Below are 20,432 nucleotides of genomic sequence, written 5' to 3'. Positions count from 1 at the left end.
AAATAAATAAAATAAAATAAATAAAATAAAATAAAATAAAATAAAATAAAATAAATAAAATAAAATAAAATAAAATAAAATAAAATAAAATAAAATAAAATGAAAGACGTTTCATGAAAGGCTAGGATGCAATTTGCCTGCTGTTCACGCAAGCTCGTTCCTAGACAGCCGACAAAGGGGAGAGTCAGCACCTGCTGATTTCTCTTCTGAAACGCGACCAGAACTCGGGTTTCAAAACGAGGCGCATCATCTGCGGGGGCCCCAGTAGGCTCAGGTCGGCCCCCGGGCCAACGCCGGGTCCTAACACGCGGCCTCCAGGTGAGTTAGAGACGGGCGCTCGCAGGGGTGCTGCAGGGCCTCTCTCTGCCCGGAGCAGGGCCGGCTGCCTGGGGCGACACTTCGGGGCGCGCCCTCCCGCCCCCCGCGCCCCCCGCGCCCCTGCGGGGCCGGTGACCAGGCTGTGGAGGGAGACCCCGGCTGTGGGCTCCCCGGCCGTCCGCAGGCAGCCGCTCACTGGGCACCGCCGCCGCGGCCGCAGCCCCCGCCCCCCTCCCCTCAGGAGGCCGCCGCCGGCGCGCGCGGGGAGCCTCCCGGGGCTCGCCTCAGGTGCCGGAGAGTCGCCCGCGGACCGCAGCGGACCGTGCCCTTCCCTGTCAGCGTCTGACGTTCCGCGGCTACGTCGCGTCCACGGAGGGCTCCCGCCGAATCCCGCGCTCGGGATCCTCGAGGGCGCGTGCTCACCTCACCGCGTCTCCGCCCGCGCCGCGCGGGGCTCTCTCGGGTCCGCCGGGCCTGGGGGTGGGGGCGCGCCCATGGCCGCGCCGGGGGGCCGGGCGTGGAGGCGGCGGGGCGGCGGGGCTGCGGCGCCGGCCTCTGCGGTCCGCGCGGGGCGCTCGCCGCCCTCCGGCCCGGGGCGCTGCCGGGGCCGCGCCTCCCGCCCCTCCCCTGGCGCCGCCCCGCGTGGCGCGCCGGCCCCCGCGCTGGCGGCGAGGTCGGGCCCGGGGCGAGGGCGCGCGGGCCCGCGGACCCCACGCGCCGCCGCCCCCGAGCCCCGGGCCTGGCGCCGCCTCAGCCCCGCCTCGGCCGCCGCGTCGGAGGAGACCCTCGGCCGCCCCGGGCCGGCGCGCGGGGAGCGGGGCTCAGACGGTTCCACGCAGGGCTCTCTTCGGTTCCCGCGGTGCGGTCTCCAAGTAGTGTTCTTGTTTTATGCTCTCTAGGTTTCCCAAATTCTTTACCGCGGCTAAATTTAAGATTTTACCTATTTATTCATGAGAGACACACACCGAGAGGGGGCGGGGAGTGCAGAGACAGGCAGAGGGAGAAGCAGGCTCCATGCAGGGAGCCCGACGCGGGACTGGATCCCGGGTCTCCAGGCTCATGCCCTGGGCTGAAGGTGGCGCTAAACCAATGAGCCACCCCGGCTGCCCTAATTTTTTTTTTTTTTTTTTTTAAGATTTTATCTATTTATTCCTGAGAGACACAGAGAGAGGGGCAGAGGGAGAAGCAGGCTCCCTGTGGGGAGCCCAATGTGGGACTCGATCCCAGGACCCCGGGGTCACGACCTGAGCCGAAGGCAGAGGCTCAAGCGCTGAGCCACCCAGGCGCCCTGGGTTCGTACTTATTTAATAATCAGAAAGAGGAGGGCGTTACTTCCCCCAGGAATGCCAGAAGGAAACCACAAACCAGATGTCCATTCATTCAAAGATGAGCCTCTGCGTCTAAGACACCCTGAGGGAGTCATAGGGTGGGAGATCTGGAAAGGGTCTCTGGAATCCGTTTAGACTTTTCATATTTCCATTTATTCTGTTTTGAAATCTCAGACGTATTTATGCTGGTTGGGAAATGCCACCTGTTTTAGGAGTGCCTTGAGGAAACCCTCGGCTGGCCAGGGGGGAAGGGAGGAAAGCCAGCTGGGGCCGCTCCCTCCCCAGCAGGACCCTAGTGACATTCTTAGATGTCTCATACACGAAGTTACTCAGAAGAATTCTTTTCACGGGGAGGGTTCTACGAGGGAAAATAAGAGGAAAACTGGAGAGCCAAGGGTTATCTAAAAGCAGTTAAGCAAAAAACCGGATTGCCCAAGAGCAAGAATTATGTCTGAGATTGTTTTGCAGGACTCTCCAGAGCGCTCATTCTGTGCCTCCGATGCTTTCATTTGGAACAGGAAGAACCTGAGGAGGACCCATCTGATCCTCCACCTTGGGTGTCACTCTGGTTAAGGCTTTGGGGTTCATCTTTTCCTTAGGACAGCCAACTTGAGAGAGCAGACCTAGATCTTTGGCTCTGTAGTTCTGTGTCGAGGATTTGTCTTTCTGATCTCTGTGCAGCTTTTATTTTACCTCAGAATTTCTCCCTGCTTTTAGGTCATCATTCTCACAGTTCCCTCTACATTTTGCAAGATACTGGAATCTTTGACTGTGGTTCCCACATCCAATTCCAGCATTCTCTTTCTCAGATTGAAGTATTCCCAACCCCTCCCTTGCCAGGCACAGAAAGTTTTCCATCTTCCACCAAGGCCTGCCCTATTTACCTCAGGTCTGTTTCTGGAATCTTTTCCCTCCTATACATTCCCACGTTGGTGCTCTTGTTAGACTTTTATTACCTTGGGTTGAATCATTTTAATAGTTTCCTAACTGGTTTTCTTGCCTCCTGTCTCTCCTCACTCCCAACACAGACCTGAGAACGTCTTAGCTCTCCTGATAAAACATTCCTCTTACCTTTACCCATCCCCCCAAGCCCAACACCCAAACTTGCAGTAACTTCCCTCTGCAATTGGAATAAATTCTAAACTACTCTCACAATTGCAAACCAGCTTCCTACCTTCTGTCCACTTAACACCCGTGTTCCAGTTATACTAAACTGGGTCATTGCTATCCTTTGAATGCCCTCTGGGTTTTTCATGCCCCTCTTTATTTCTCTGACCGCCCCCCCCCCCCCCCGATTCTGGATTTTCCTTTATCCCCATATTTTCCTGTTGAGTTTCTCCCAAGCCTTCCAGATCCAACTCAAATGCCTTCTACTTTAATGAAGATCTCCCAGTTGTTTCCAGTCAGCTGTGAGATGAATTAATGTCTCTCCCAGCTCTCTGTGTTTCTGTTGCAGCACTAAGTTCAGCTGTATGTTACAAATGGTTGTGTCTTCTTGTCTCCTCACAGTCAGGGCCTGCAAGGCAAGGTATATTTCCTGACTCGTCTTCATCCCCCATGGCAATTGGCCACACACACATTTTAAAATAAATAACTATTCTTTGGTTGTATATAAACTTTGTGCTTATTGTAAAAGTTCAAGTCCATAAAAGCATAAGGAAGGACAAACTCCCACACCCTGAAATTACCACTGTATTTGTGCATCTTATTATGTACATGTCCATCTTCTATATGTGCCTATGTGGAAACATTTTAGGCATGCTGTGTTTTCTTCCAGACACACTGTTTTCTAATCTTTTCTGATCTGACTCTCCCCCTCTCTCAACTGTTTAAAAAGTTAACCTGTGAACATAAATAACTTCATACATATATATATAGAGAGAGTAATATATATAGTAGCTTTTGTCTTTATTTTATGAAATGAGATATCATAGTGTGTATACATACTTCTCTGCTTCTTTTCTCATGAAATAATAAATGATTTTAAAAAAACATTTATTTATTTATTCATGAGAGACAGAGACAGAGGCAGAGACATAGGTAGAGGGAGAAGCAGGCTTCCCGCAGGGAGCCTGGTCTTGAAATTGATCCCAGGACCCCAGGATCATGACCTGAGCCAAAGGCAGACACTCAACCACTGAGCCACCCAGGCATCCCATGAAAGAAGTCTTAAAATCCTTTCAATTCAACTCGTATTGCTTTAATCCATTTACTTTAGAGGCATAATGTTTTAGATATACCACAACATATTCACAAGTTCCTCTGTTCATGGCAAATTCTTTTTTTAAAAAATTGCCACTGCCATCAATGTTTCAATAAACCCCCTTATATGTGTCTCCAAATGCTTTGGTACTTTAATTTCTGAGGGATTAATTCCTAGGTAGGAGATTGGTCCATTTAAAATGTTAGCAGTTTGCCTTTTAAAAGGCTGTAATGATTTGCTCTGTAGCACTTTAGCCATTTTATCAAGTGAATAAAGGTAGTTTGTAGTTCTGACTAGTGAAGCTATTTTTCCCGCTTTGGATTTTCTGTTCTGTAATTGCTTATTCATATACTTAGCTCATTTTTCTTTTTGAGTTACTGGCCTTTTTCTTTTCAAAGTGTAAGAATTTCTTACACATTAAAGATAGTAACTCTTTAATATGTTGTATGTGTTGCAAGTACTTTCTGCATTCTCTTTATTATCTTTTAACTTTGTTTGGAATTCTAAAAATCAACTACAACTTATTCAAGTTGAAATCAAGTTAATTTCACGTGCCTCATGATTAGAGACAATACATGGCTTAGGAAACTAGACCAGATTTTGCAACTTCTTAGGAAACCAATCTTCTATTTCAGTGTCTCATAATTTATTCTAGAATTTGACATATCATCCTACTCCTTAATGCCATATTTAGTCACAATTAATCCACTTTTCTCCATTGTGTTTATATTATAGTACAAATTTTCTGTATATTATTATCTGGCAGAGTCACATTAAATAGACTATTTTGATAATCAAAATTGTTATTAACAAAGTGTTAACACATTTAGTGGTTATCATTTATTTTTTTCTGCCAAAATTCACTCCTTTGGGAAAATGCTTCCTCCTGTCCTTCCCATGCAATTTGGAGGTCTTCCAATCTTGGAACCCCACTCTTTTGACCATAATAGTGGTCATAACCCACACTAGAACAAATGGACTCCCTGTTGCAGGAATTTGTATTTTGAGTTTTTGGTTGGCATTGTTTTAAAATGATTGTCCTTAATTCCAGGCACTAAAATCCTCAGATCTACCCTGTTGCTTTCAATTTTATATATTTAATTATTTTCTTAGTGGTTACTCTGAGCATTGTAATTAACATCTGAATTTAAAATAATCTATTTGGAGTAATACCAATTTCATTTTCATAGCATACAAAATTTTGCTCCAGTACAGCTCCATTCCCTCCTCTCTCCTTGGTGCTATTGTTTTCACACAAATATTATTTGTATTTTATGATTAATTGTATATATTAATTGTATTTTATAATTAATAACTGCTATATGTCCTTCAAAGAGTTACAAATGTTTTTAAAAGAGCTATGTTTATACTGTTTTATACATTTACCTATGAAGTTTATCAGTGCTCTTTATTTCTTCATGTGGATTCTGGTTACTGTCTAGTATCCTTTTATTTTAGCCTTCATGACTCCCTTTAACATTATTTGTGGGGCAGATCTGCAAACCACAAAATCTTTGGGTTTGTTTTCTTGGAATGACTGAATTTCTCCTTCACTTTTGAAGGACATGATTACTAGATACAAAATTCTTGGTTGACAGTTTTTCCTTTCAGGACTTTGAATGTGTCATCCCACTGCCTTCTAACATCTGTAGTTTCCGGTGAAAAGTCATCTGTTAATCTTGTTGATTCCTTGTATTTGAAGAACCATTTTTTTTTCTCTTTTTGCTTTTAAGAATCTCCACTTTTCCACAGTTTGACTGTATGTTTGAGTATGGATTGCTTCATGTGTGTTGTACTTGGAGTGTGTTGAGCTTCTTGAATGTGTAGATTAATGCTTTTCATCAAATTTGGGAAGTTTTTTTTTTAAGATTTTATTTATTCATGAGAGACAGAGAGAGAGAGAGAGAGAGAAAGGCAGAGACATAGGCAGAGGGAGAAGCAGGCTCCATGAAGGAATCCTGACATGGGACTCGATCCCAGAACTCCAGGATCGCACCCTGAGCCAAAGGCAGACCCTCAACTGCTGAGCCACCCAGGCACCCCAAATTTGGGAAGTTTTAAGCTATTATTTCTTCAAATATTGTTTTTGCCCTTTCCCTGTCTTCTTCTTCTGAGATTCCCATTATGCTTATGTTGGTACACTTGATGGTGTCACACAAAGTCTTTGAAGCTTTGTTCATTTTTTTCTCCTTCTTTTTGTTTTTCAGACTGGATTATCTCAATTGATCTATTTTCAAGTTTGCAGATTCTTCTACCTGTTAAATTTGTTAAGCTTCTCTAGTGAATATGTTATTTGAATTATTATAATTTTCAATTCTGGAACTTCTTACTTGGTTCTTTTTTATAATTTCTTTGTTCATATTCTCTATTTTATGAGACCCTTATTCTCATTCTTTCTTTCAATTCTTTACATATAATTTCCTTTTATTCTTTGAACATATTTATGATAGCTGACTTGAAACCTTTGTCTAGTAAGTTCAAAATCTGGGACAGCTTTTATTGAGTGCTTTTTATCCCCCTGTGTATGGGTCATACTTTATTTCTTTGTGTGTCTTATACTTTTTTTTTGTTGAAAATAGGGCAATTTAAACTGTATACTGTGACAACTCTGCAAATCTGGTTTCCTTCACCAACTTCAAGGTTTGTTGTTTATTTTTTGTTATTTTGTTGTTGTAGCTATAGCAGTTGTTTGCTTGTTTAGTGACTTTCTTGGACTTATTTTGTAAAGTCTGTGTTCTTAGGCTTGTGTTGCTACTGAGGTTTCTGCTCAGTTAGCTTAGTAGTTAGCTAATGATTGAACATAGATATCCTTAACTACTTTGAAACAATAAGTTTTCCATCCTGTGCATAGAACTGCATGTGTGTGTGTGTGGCAAGACTTTAATGCTCCAGCAGTTTACAACTCTGATTTAGCCTTCACTTCCTGCTTTTCAGAGCCTCCAAGTCATCCAGAGGTGAAAGAGTAGGGTCTTCTCAGGTCTTTTATGGGTATGCACACAGCTTCATATATATTTGGCCTTCTGCATCTCTAGAGACATGTCCAAACTTTTCAAATCCCCCCTACAAGCATCTCATTCTTCAGATTTTTCATTTTAGTTTTTTTGGCTGGCCTCTTGTTTTCCCCAACTCGTATTGCTGTGTCAAGTGGCTGTAATGTTAAAAAATTGTCACTGATTGTTTTTGACAAACACCCTGGGGTTAAAGATTCTCTCAGTGATCAAGGTCTGAGTCAGGTCAGATAAAGATAAGCCTTATGAATGAGGCTTTTTCTGGGAGCTACCAGATGGTCACATAATGACAGTTTGTTTGGATGGTGCTTTTGGGAGAGTTCCAACTGCATTATGCTTCCTCCAGTGCTTGCTAGTCTGCTGCTTTCCACAGCTACTATAGTTGTAAGGCTGTTGGTTTTTCAGTCTACTGCAGAACTATAGTGAGGCAAATAGGACTAGGGCAAGTTAAAATGCCAGAAAGTTTGTTGTTCTTATCAAGATTCAGCCATTTTATTTGAATAAATATTCTTCAGATTGTTGTAGGCTTTTGATTAGCTTCCAAAGTTATGAAAAAGTTGATTTTGATAATTTTTTGTTAGTGTTCTTGTTGTTTTATAAAGGTGTGGATTTTTGGAGGTCCTTTACTACTATCATGGAAGTGTTTCCTCCATTCTAGTTAACTTATTACTAAATATTTTATAGTTTTGTCACTATTTTGAGAGGAATATTTCCCCTACTTAGTTGACCTTTGTAGAGAAAAGAATTAGGTTTAAAATTTATTTGATGTCTACTCATCTTACCCAACTGTATTTTAACTCCACTGTGTTTTTTAATAGTCTTTTGAAAATTCTAGATAAACAATCATATCAAAAACAAGTAATTAAATATCATCACAGTATTTGTAATAATTTAACATTGTTTTCTCATCTTATCACATTTTCCAGGAACTACAAAACAATGATGAACAACGATGGGAAATTTCTTGTATCATGACTGATTTTAACAGAAATGGCTTAATACTTTCCATGTTCAGAATAATTGATGTTGCTTTTTATTGAATAATTTTATCATATTTAATACTTTTCTTCTTCCACCAATGAATGTTGAATTAAAGTGAACTTCCGGTTCACAAGATTTAGGGGAATTTTTAAATTTGAATCTTAAGATGACTCTGGGTAACTTGTGGGATATCTCATTACCTAGAATTACTTAGGCATACAGCTGAATTATAAATTGAGGTATTACTGCAGGTACCTTGAAGAGGGCTAGAGAACACATCCATGCATGTTTTAATGGAAACTTTCTGAAAATTAAATTTCTGCTAGAATTTTTTGTGACATTAATGACTCTACTTAATTGGAGTGAGGGAATTCAAGGTAGATCAGAAGGAAGGACACCCCTGCAGTGGACTGGCAGGTGTGTTTTGGGAAAGGCAGAGCCATTATTCGTGCTATAGACTCCCTCATTTATTAGCTGAAACCCAGAACATTGAGTCAATGAACTGGAATTAGCAGTAGAACTCTAGGTAAAGACCTAAAGATCCCTTTTTCCTGTCACCCATGCTAATCCTTCTCATGAAAAAGGTAACCTCCTTTCTTCACTTTCCTGGTTCCTTGTCTTAACTCTCCTTTCATTTGCTTCATCTGGAACTTAAAATAAGGCTCCAGAATTTTCACCTTGAAATTGACGTGGAAGTCACTAGAATCCCCAGGCCTTATCCTTTTTAATCAACTAGTAGCATCAGCCATTGAGACTCAGCGCCCAGCTCACGTTCTTGAGATCCTCCCTGCCTGGCCTCAATTGGCCTCCAAAGGCTGGCTCCACCTTGCGCTTATACCTGGAAGGCTGTGGGTAGTTTGTGAATGCTACATTCTAACAATGGATTGTTGTCAGAATGGCATTTATTCTTCTGTTATTATTTTTTCAACAAATATTTATCAAGAGTAAGAGATACCAACCTCTTCCTTTCCATGTTTTCTTACCTTGGCCCAAAACATAGTCCTTCTGCTTTCTTGGAAGTGTTAGGGAGAAGGCTGCAGTCCTTCTTACTTTCACTTCTCACCTGTTGTCTCTTGGTGGAGGTAGAATGGTTTGTATGATTATTGTTTTAAAAAAAGATTGCATTCATATGGCCTAGTCCTTGCTTGGCTTTCTTTTGGGATGATGCTGCCCATAGGAGATATGCATTCTTCATTTCTTTGTACGGTAGACTAGTTAAAGCAGACCTTATTTCTGTAGATAGCCTATGGTTATACAAGTTTTACTTATGCTTAAGTGGTTAAGTTTAATTTGGGAAGAAGGAGTCTGAAGCTTATTTTGGCTTCTAATCTAGGCTGTGATCTTTAATCTACATGCCATAAAAAACTCAGGCCGACCAATAGAGCCTAATGGTTAAGTGTCTGTGACCCTCGGTAGGAAAAAAAGGGTCCCAATAGAGGCTAAAGAACTTAAGAGAAGAAAAATGTCCCTCAAATAAATACTTTCCTCTAGGGGCACCTGGGTGGCACAGTCAGTTAAGTGTCCCGCTCTTGGTTTCAGCTCAAGTCATGATCTCAGGTCCTGAGATTGAGCCCTGTGTTGGGCTCTGTGTTCAGCATGGAGTCTACTTGAGTTTCTCTCTCCCTCTGCCTCTGCCTCTGTACATTCCCTCCCTCCCTCTCCCTCTAAAATAAATAAATAAATCTTAAAAAATACTTTCCTCTATAATTTACTTGGTATATAATCACAGAATATCAAAACTAGTAAAGCTTTTTATTTTATTTTTATTTATTCATTTTTTAAAAGATTTTGTTTATTCATGAGAGATATACACAGAGAGAGAGAGAGAGAGAGAGAGAGAGAGGCAGAGACAGAGGTAGAGGGAGAAGCAGGCTCCATGCAAGGAGCCTGACGTGGGACTTGATCCCCAGGTCTCCAGGATCAGGCCCTGGACTGAAGGCAGCACTAAACCGCTGAGCCACCCAGGCTGCCCAAGCTTTTTATTTTAAAAATGAAGAAAGAAATTCAGAGAGATAAAGTGAATATTCATATGAACACTAGAAGGATACCTAAAAAAAAGATGATGCCAACTTGAGAAATCCATCCTAAGAAGTAAAAACAGCAGCAGTATCATCTTTGACCAAGAACAGCAGAGGAATTCTAGTAACACAATGGGTAAGAACTGTCTCAGGAACACAAATTAAACAACTTCCTATAAAGTGAGTGGGAAGATTTCTGGTCCTTACATGTGTGGATACTGGTCTTGTATGAACCAGAGGGACTGAGTCACAGTAATTAGTAGATTATTGTAAAAGGTTTTTTTTCATGTTACAGTCATGTACCTAAATGACTCGTAGGTTAACTTTTCAACCCCCAACCAGCATTTAAAAGGTAAGAGACATCTTTTGTTGGTGCTTGCTGGGGTGATGGGAGGCCAATGGAAAGTGTTGCCATTATGAGTCTTAGCAGGGAACCTGTTTCCTAGGCCTCACTTGTTAGACAATGAGTTCCATGGGACAGGCAGGAACAAGATATAGAGGGGAACACCTGTGGGAAACAAAAGTAAACATTGTATTAAGAATAATTAAATTAATAAAAAGGACATTCTCCAACCCACTTTAGTCACCCAATGTTTAATGCACTGTGGCCCCACGCAGCCAGAGGGAGAGTTTTAATAAGCACCAGACTCCCCGAAACTAGATTTCCAGATCCAACACAGTTGACGTAAACTGCCAGTCCTTTGAGGTTGGGAAGCTTGCTGGTTGTCCAGCCCTTTTTGGGGATGAAAGTTGAGACGGGCTCAGCCTTAGCACTCTTAAGCAAGTATCTTTTTTGCTTTAAAAAAGAACAGGTGGGCAGCCCCAGTGGCTCAGTGGTTTAGCGCCACCTTCAGTCCAGGGCGTGATCCTGGAGACCGGGAATCAAGTCCCACATTGGGCTCCCTGCATGGAGCCTGCTTCTCCCTCTGCCTGTGTGTCTGCCTCTCTCTCTCTCTGTGTCTCTCATGAATAAATAGATAAAATCTTTTTTAAAAAATAAAAAAGAACAGGTATGTTAATTTATTCAAATAACACACAATTCACCCATTGAAAGTTTACAATTCAGTAATTTTTAGTATATTCACAGATATGAGCAACTATCACCAATTTTAAGGTAATTCTATTATCTTGGAAAGAAACTCCATCTGGTGAGAATGAAATGTGGAATTACCATATGATTCCAGTTCTTTGCTTCTGCCCAAAAGCATTGAAATCAGGGGCTTGAACAGATACTTGTATACTTATGTTCATAGCAGCATTACTCACAGCAGGTAAAAGGAACTCAAGTGTTGTCCATCACCAGGAATAGATAAACAAAATATGGTGTATACAAACAATAGAATATTAATCAGCCTTATTAAAGGATGACAGTTTGACTCTTGATACAAAATGGATGAACCTTGAAGACATCACGCTAAGTGAATAAGCCAGTTACAAAATGATAAATATGATATGATTCCACTTATATGGTGGACCTGGAGCAGTCAGATTCATAGAGGTAGAATGGTAGTTGCCAGGGGTTGTGGGGAAGACGGAAGAAGAATGAAGAGTTATTGTTGAATGGGCATTGAGTTTCAATTGGGGAAGACGAAGAAGTTTTGAGAGAGGGAGGGTGGTGATGGTTGCACAAAAATGTGAGTGTGCTGAATGCTACAGAACTGTATAACTTAAAAATGCTTAAAGTGAGGGGTGCCTGAGTGACTCAGTCAGTTAAACAACTGACTCTTGTTTTCAGCTGGGGTCATGATCTCAGGATCAAGGGACTGAACCCTGCATCAGACTCCAAGCTCAGCACAGAGTCTAAGGTTCTCTCTCTTCCTTCTGCCCCTCTCCCTTCCCACCCAGTTACCCCTCTCACACACTCTCTCTTTAAACAACAACAACAAAAGGTTAAAGTGGTAAATTTTGTTTTGTATATTTTGCCACATTTTTTTTTATAAGGGGGGACATCATAAAGCCCTCTAGAGGAAAGGATTTCTAACCCATCTTCAACCTTCAATGAAAGGTTACGTGCAGAGAGAGCATAGGTTGGGGTGACAGACAGGCTTCTTGCCTCTAGTTGTGAGCCGTGTAATCAACACACTACTTGTTCTCCAGCACGTTTCCTTATTTAGAAAATGGGAATAATGAAGCAGCATGGCTCTGACAGTTGCCAAGCTTTCTGGAAATCTAAAATTCTCTTAAACCACTGTAGCATATATTCACTAACATAAGTGACATAAAACATACAAGAAAATATTTCAGTAAAAAAATGGAAGAACCCTCACACCCTTTAGCTATCACCTCCTAGTCCTTATTTCCCCTCCCCATCACCCTTCAGCCCTAAGCAACCACTAATCTACTTTATATATAGATTTTACTATTCTGGGATTCCTTATGAATGGAATCATAAAATATGTGTTCTTTGTGAATGGGCTTCTTTGTCTTTAACTATGCTGCCTCTGTTTGTGAGGCACTGCATTTCCACGAGGCAATGGCTTGTAGGCAAGCCCTGGGCAGGGCATTTGGGACCATTAAGAACGAAAATGAAAGTCCTAAAATTTAAAGTAATTTTAACTTTTTAATTATAAAGTCACATATCTATTGTAAAAATCTCAAAAAATATTGAATAGCAAGAATAGCAAAATAAAAATCAGCCCTAAGCACATCACCCAGAAATAACTGCTGCTAACATTTTGATATTCTCTCAGACTTTTTGCTGTCCATATGATACTTTCACATACACATATAATTTATTAGATTAAATATGTTTTTACATTTTTTCTGCTATAAAACTTACAGATGTTTGTTGTAAAGCTATTGAAGTAATATAGAAATATAAATTTAGAATGTACTTTATAATACCTCCAGATAGATATGTCTTCACTTAAGAATATATCATAATGATTTTCATGTTAGGTCATAGGATTTCATTTCATTCTTGTTAACAGTTTCTTTAACAGCTCATTACACGAAGGTACCATTATTTGTTTTAGCATTTTCCATTTATAAAATTTGTGTAGCTTCTAATTTTTCAGGGCACTGACACAATCAAGATATTTATACTTGTTTCTTTGTGCTAGTATTTCCTAGAAATGGAATTTACTGGATCAAAAGATATGGAAGTACACCGTAATATTATATATTACAAACTTCTTTTCATTAAATATTTAACTGCCTCATATTATAACCTATGAGTGTACTAATATTCATTTTCCTAATCTCCTAGCACTATAAATTGAGTTGTTTCTAGATTTTCACTATTCTACACAACTTTCAATAAATATTACTTAGCTACATCTTTGCTTGCACACTTAAAATTATATTCTTTAGATGAATTCCTTGATTTAGAATTGTTCATTCAAGGAGTATGCATATTAAGAATAATAATTTTTATTGTTTTTCTTATTAAAGAAATGATATATTGTTGTCCTAGATTAGAAAATACAGATAGGCAAGGAAGTCAACCATGTGATAACCTCACCATCCAGAGGTAACTATTGGGAATGTAATGGAAATGACCATTGGTAATTATTCTGACTGCATACTTTTTTTACATTTATACAAACACAGAGTATATGCTGTTTTGAACAATAAGCACATTTTCATATATTTCTATTATCATTTTTAACATGTACGTAGTATTATATCTGATAGATGCACCAACATTTATTTGCATAATCATTATTGTTTGGCATTTAGCTTGTTAATGTACATATTTTAAAAACTTTTCAGGTGAATGCAGTACACGTGAGAGGAATCATCTCACTGTCAAGAAGACCTGAACAGAAGGCTCCCACCTCTTTATGGACCTTTGGGCCAGGGGGAAGGAGAGAAAGGGAAGAGGCAGTAATGGAAAGGTACTGAGTCAAAGTGAAGGACAGTATCTCAGCCAAGCCCAATAAAGAGGGCTCTAAATGGAGGCATTTGATTTAGGAATATAGACTTGGGCATGAGCATGGCTGGTTGGGGTGGAGAGAAGGAGGGCTGAGTCTTCAACTGCAACTCTCAGCAGAAAATTGTAGTGCTTTGGCAGTGCAAGTCTGGTGTGGGGAGGGCAGCTTCTCCTCATGAGACCAACCAGGCAAAGTCTTGTAATTTCCTATAATTGGGAATATCGTACATAGGATTTTGGCCTGGAGCTGGATTCCTCAGTAAATAATGACAAATTGCCAAAATTTGTCCAGTATACCTTCCCACCAGAGTATGTGAGAATGCTAATTGAAATGAAAGTTTGTCAGGGACTCAGCAGGGAGGACTGAAATGATTTTTTTGGGGGTATATAAACCAACATTTGAGGGCAGGACAGAGAGTTCAGCATGACTGGGCAACTGAATGAGCCCTAGAAAATTCTAAGCAGGCTAAGCCAGGATCTGAGGTAATGGGTCCCCTCCCTTTGGGAGATAAGACTGAGTCATCTCCATTATCCCCTCAGATGAGGGCTCTACTTTTGGAGTGAATCCTAAGCACATATCATGGGAATGCTTGGCTCTGCTCCATGACCCCAAAAAGTTATGATAAATCTTCTAAATTTTTATTTTTTCTTAGGAAATAATCTATTTTGGTTGGTCCTTCTTGAGTTTCCTCTAAACCCTTTTGATATTTTCAAATTGCACGATTTCTCTGAGTAATTGATTTTCTTAGTCTATTACTCATTATGTTTATTTCTTGTATTAAATTTTCCGGCTTCAAGATTTAAATACTATGAAATTTAACAGAGTAAGCACTCTCTGGTTACCTCATCCACACCCTTCATTGTTTCATAAACTTTTATCACATCTCCTTTCAGTCTTCATTGTTTTGGTGTGGTCTATTCTTTTTTAACCCATAAGCTGGATGATTCTCAAGCCCTTTGGCTACCATATGTGGACCTTCCTGAGTTTTATTAAATTATTATTATTATTATTACTACTATTATTTTGAATAACTATAATAGGGAAGAACTGTTGTATGTTCTCAGTGAGGGACACAAAGTTGAATAACTTATCGTCCCTGATGAACCTACTGTTCTTTTCCTTTGGCTTATAGAAGTAGTCCATTGAGCCAAGTCTTTGGAGCAAAGAGGATAGGACATTGCAGGTGCGCAATCTATTTGCTAAGCCCCAGGGCTGTTTGATTCTTCAATAATGAGCAGAAGAACTGATGGAAATTAATTCTCTTAATTCTTTAAAAAAAAAAGATTTTGTTGGGGCACCTGGGTGGCTCAGTGGTTCAGTGTCTGCCTTCGGCTCAGGTTGTGATCCCAGGGTCCTGGGATTAAGTCCCACATCAGGCTCCCTCCAGGGAGACTGCTTCTCCCTCTGCCTATGTCTCTTACCGCTCTCTCTCTGTGTCTCTCATGAATAAACAAGTAAAATCTTTGAAAAAAAGAATTTTGTTTATTTATTTGAGAGAGAGACAAGAGAGAGCACAAGTAGGGGGAGGGGCAGAGGAAGAAGCAGACTCCCTACTGAGCAGGACCCTGGGATTATGACCTGATCGAAAGACAGATGCTTAACCGACTGAGCCACCCTGGCACCTCTAATTTTCTTAACTCTTTGTGTCATGGAAAAAGATTCTCCACAAGAGTAAGGGTGACTGGACTTCATCGTTCAAACTTTTGCCTAGAGATTCTGTCTCCCTATAAGGAGTTCTGACACCAACTACCCAGAGTTAAGCCGAACTCCATGGGCTAGGGGCACAGGTGTCCACAAGATTGCCTTTACTTTAGATACTGGCTGCAAGTTCGGGGGTTCCCAAGCCAAATTCTCACCTGCTGACTGCAAATTTAGGGGTTCCACTGTCCTCTCAGGTTTGATAATATTTTTAGGTAGACAGAGAATTCAAGAAAATGCTGTACTTACAATTACAGTTTTATTATAGCAAAAGGATACAGAACAAAATCAGCCAAAGGAAGGAGTTAGGCAGGTCAGGAGGGTCTGAAGAGCAAAACTTCCATTATCTTCAAAGACACATTGCTCATAAATGTGTGACAATACACAAAGCAGAGGAAAACTTACCTGAGCTTTTGTGTCTAGAGTTTTTATTGGGATTTCATTATATAGGCGTGATTGAATTATCATCCATGGAGCTGAACTCAATCTCCAGATCCCTCCTCTTCGTGGAGGTTGAACTGTTATCAGATCCCTTAAGACCCCAACTGTCTAATCACATGGCTGATCTTTCTGGCATAACTAGTCTCCATCTTGAGCCATTTCATTAGCATGAACAATATAGGGGCCCACTGTCAATCACCTTGTCAATATTAACTATCAGGTATGGTCTGAGGGGCTGACCACAAAGACTCTTGTATCACTCCAAAAATTCTAAGGATTTAGATATTACCTCCCAGGACTTGGGAACAAAGGACAGCCAATTTTTTTTTATTATATACTTCACTTGGAGTCTCTTCCTAAGTATGTTAATATTGGCCTCAAGGACTGATGGTTTCTCCTCTGCCTTCAGGCCCTGTATTCACAACAGGTACACTGGTTTCTGGTAGTACCTGCTTTCAGGCTGGCAGAACCAAGACATTATTCTGTAGCTAATTATTAGAGGTCAAGCAAATCCACACAAAATAGTACAACATTGAAACACCTGTGTGGCACAGTTGTTTAAACATTTGACTCTTGGTTTTGGCTCAGGTCGTGATTTTAGGGTTGTGGGATTGAGTCCCATGTCAGGCTCCATGCTCGATTCAGAGTCTGCTCTGAAGTCTGCAGCGCTTTCTCCCTCAAATATAGAGATAAATAAATCTTTTAAAAAATTAGTCCAATATCTACACAGGAAATACATGATAGTAAAAGGATTGGTGTTCTGCCTTTTTAATCTGGTTTCTTTTTCTTCCTCCTTTTGTAGAAGACCAAAAAAAGCTGAGAGGTTTGGTTCTGTTGGAAAGTTTAGTCTTAAAAAATGTTAAGGGAGAGTTAGAGAGGGCTTGGGCAAACCAGGCATTCCCATATGCTGTTGATGGCATTACTTTTTGGAGAGTAATTTTTAAGCAGCTAAATGCATGCAACAAGCAATTGAGAGGGGCTTCATCTGTTTCTAAATTGCAGTTAAAACTCAAAGCTGACACCATAAGACATTAGGTAAGAAAACTAGACATGTATACATTTTCAAGAGAACCATCAACTGATCACCTTGAGATGGGGTCAAGTACCTCTGTAGGGCTTCTGGAAGGAAGGGAAACTGGCACTACCACCACCACCACCAACCCCCCAGCAACATTCTGAGTCAATTTAAGAAAAGTGAGGAGGAATGGAAGAAAGGAAGTGGTGGTCTTGTGAAAAAAGACTACAGTGATCATGGTGAGAGATTTTACCCTTCTTTGGGTGAGGGAAGAATGGTGCTTTCTCTTCCCTGAATCCAAGTGAATGGGTATGCCAAGAGAATCATTAATAGAAATTAGGAACACTGGCAAGAAAGAGATATAGACATTTCATTCCCTAATGGAAGTCTGCTTAGGCATATACAAGTCTGTCTTCCTCTGTGTCTACCTAATATGGGAAAAAATGTTAGAGAATGTATATAGCTGCCGGCTTTTCATGATCTGGTGTGGCAAGGACATTTGGCTGTCCTATGGATTGGGAGGACCCTTAGAAAGTAACTGTGCTTGAATTATCTTGCCAGTACCCCATCCAAGAAGATTACCCATTAAGGGAGCAACAGCTGTTGAATGAAGGACCCCAGTGCTCCAGTGTTAGAAGCTAAGATGGAGAATGAATAGAAGGCTGACAATTCAGCCAGATCATCTATTATGTCAGGGGAAGTGTGCAACAGAAAGGGAGGCCTCACCAGACCCCTTCAAAGAAATAAAAATTTTGATGGCTGCCACACAGATCACATCAACCATCTGCTTGGGTAGGTCAGAGAAAGCAGGACACCCAACGATATGTTTAAAGTCAAGAAGTGTTTACCTTTTCCCCCAGCCTCCATTCCATTTCTATCATTGAAGGAGCTCCCCAAGTCTCTCAAGGGAAGGGGAGAGCTTTGAATCAGCTTTGAAGTTTTAAATGGACTGGAAAGTTATGGAATCTTCTCAAGATACCCTTAAGAGCCTGACATGTATTCAGTGTAACATAGTTAAAAGTGAAGATTGGTAGAACAAAGCTACTTCTTGTTTATACCGTATCAAGAAGAGAGGCTTTAAAATAAACCAGTTACATGCTTATCCCCTTTGATCCTGCAGTTCCACAGTTAGGAATGAAGATGACAGATATAGCAGCTAATATATGACAAGCTATATATACAAGGATGGTTATTGCAGCATTATTTGTAATAGCAAAACCAACAGTAATGAGAAAAACAACAGCAACAAAAAACTAGAAACAACATAATACTATCAATAGGATACTGGCTAAATCAGTTGTCTTCTAATCTTATATTTAAAACAACGAGATTGAGGTAGAGCTGTATGAGTTGACACAGAAACAGCTCCAAGATTATTTTGTTAAGTGAAGAAAGCAAGGGGCAGCACAATGTGCTCAAATCTCTAAAAATAAGAAATTGCTTGTATAAATATTTTAAAGTATTTACTATATACATATATATGTATTTATGTATAGTATGTATATTTAATATATACATATATAAATACTTTAATAAATACTATATATAGTAAATACTTTAAAAATATTTATATATATATATATATATATATATAGACATATAAATTAAAAATGTTTCTGGAAGGATCCAAAAGAAACTTAAGAGTGATTTCTTTTGAAATGAATGACTGGGAGACTCTCATTTTTCATTTGATACTTTTAGGTGCTATTTGAATTTGTTACTAAGGGCATATGGTTATGTTTTTAATGAATAATTAGTAAATAGGTTGTATAACAAGGTGAATGTTTATTTAATTTAATGTTACTGAACTGTACATTTAAAAATGATTAAAATGGCAAGTTATAAGTTATGTCCATTTTTCCACAATGAAAAGTAAGGAATTTTAAAGGAATGAAGTATCAAGAGGAGGAGAGCGAGCTGCAGGAGGAGAGAGTGAATGTGTGACAGAGCTCTGAGGTGGCAGTAAAAGCAAATGCAATGCTTTGTTTGTCTTGTGACTCTCCCTGAAGCACAGGCCTATGGAGGCTTTTATGGGGGGTTCAGAGAGGAGCCAGGACATGCATGTTTGTCTGGAATAAGTTGGGGAGGGGAGCCCGGTAATTTTTTATTTCCATCCGAGTTGTGATTAGACTCTGCACTGTTGTGTGAAATTAAAGAGCACGAGGATTTATTGGGCAGTGTGACCAGTTTTCTACCTGAGTAACCAAGGGTTTGACTTGCATAGAGCTCCACACAAAACCCGGGATGGATTCCTGGTGGATGATACAGTGTCCTAGACCCATGGGCGCCCAGGACATCAGAGCTTAAAAGGACCCTGGGCATGCATGTTCTCCTTTACTTGAGGATGCTGAGACCCACGTACGGTCTGAGTTACACAGATGCTAAACGACTGAACTAAGATTGTACTTATGGTCAAGTACTGTTTTTCTAAAAATGTGATACCAGCACTGTGCTAGTCATGGCTTGACTATATTCGCTCAGTTTCTCTTCCTGTTAATTACCCAACTGCTGCTCAGAATTGAGGGTCTAGTGTTGAGTCATTGTTCTTTTGAGACAGTGCAGGGTTCTGGTTGCTAATACCTTATCTAGAATGTTTCCACCTGTATTCCATATGTGAGCTTAGTGTGTAGTGTGTAGTTTTCTGGTTTTGTACTACTCTTCTTCACTGAGTTGGTGAGATATATATATTTTTTGTATTTTAGTATCTTGGAAATAAGGATGTGGCTGACAATTGCTGGCAGCCAGGCCTAAGTCACAGCTGTCATTGCCTGCACCTATGCCTGTGTGAACTTGTCTGAAACCTTCCACTGACACCTGAAGCAAGAGTAAGACAGCTATGGCATTAAATTTGTGAACACCAAGGGAATGTCCACATTTGGAAAGAAAAAAAAAAAAAACACAGCCAAACCCAGACACAATAATGGACCTCCTTTTGGGAAAGGTAGCATTGCTATTACTTTTGATGGTATGGAGGACAATATTGTATGGAAAAAAAACAGATACCAGGAGATCTGAACTGAAAATGATTCAAAGAGCTTGAGTATGAGTATGAAATATGGCTTTTTCTTTTTGTTAAAAAATGATTTTATTCATTTATTCATGAGAGTCTCAGAGAGAGAAGCAGACACAGGCAGAGGGAGAAACACGCTCCCTGCTGGGAGCCTGATGTGGGACTCGATCCCAGGACCCTGGGATCACGATCTGATCTGAGCTGAAGGCAGATAGATGCTCAACCACTGAGCCACCCAAATGCCCTGGCTTCTTCTTTTTTAATGAATGCACAAGAATGATAGAAGATAATTTTTTTAAAATAAGACTAAGCCACTGCTTTCCATAAATTTAAAATACAAACTGTAAGTGCTAAGAAAGTATTTTTTAGTGGTACACAAAATAATGTGAATTTTACAATCATTGACAGATTAGATGAAATATGCCAACAATGTCAAGTTTTGCTGAAAAGAGTCTCATTTTTTTTTCTCTTAAAATAAATATGGTCCCATTTTCTTTTTCTCTGGGCTTTAACCATTTAAAATAATATCATGATTTC

At 40.3% G+C, this 20,432-nt stretch overlaps 1 protein-coding gene across 1 annotated transcript in view; it reads right to left on the bottom strand.

Annotated features, from left to right (window-relative positions):
- The window catches only part of GPR156 (G protein-coupled receptor 156), an 83,736-nt gene extending 82,890 nt beyond the window's left edge, over window positions 1-846 (bottom strand). The window contains exon 1 of the mRNA XM_072811552.1: window positions 742-846. The gene's annotated coding sequence lies outside the window, so the exon portion shown is untranslated. The remainder of the gene's footprint in view (window positions 1-741) is intronic.
- Between the last annotated feature and the right edge of the window lie 19,586 nt (window positions 847-20,432).

Source organism: Canis lupus, chromosome 35 (genome assembly GCF_048164855.1).
Source record: "Canis lupus baileyi chromosome 35, mCanLup2.hap1, whole genome shotgun sequence".
Lineage (NCBI taxonomy): Eukaryota > Metazoa > Chordata > Mammalia > Carnivora > Canidae > Canis > Canis lupus.
Note: the sequence above shows the minus strand (reverse complement) of the source record. Positions and strands in the feature narration are given on the sequence as shown.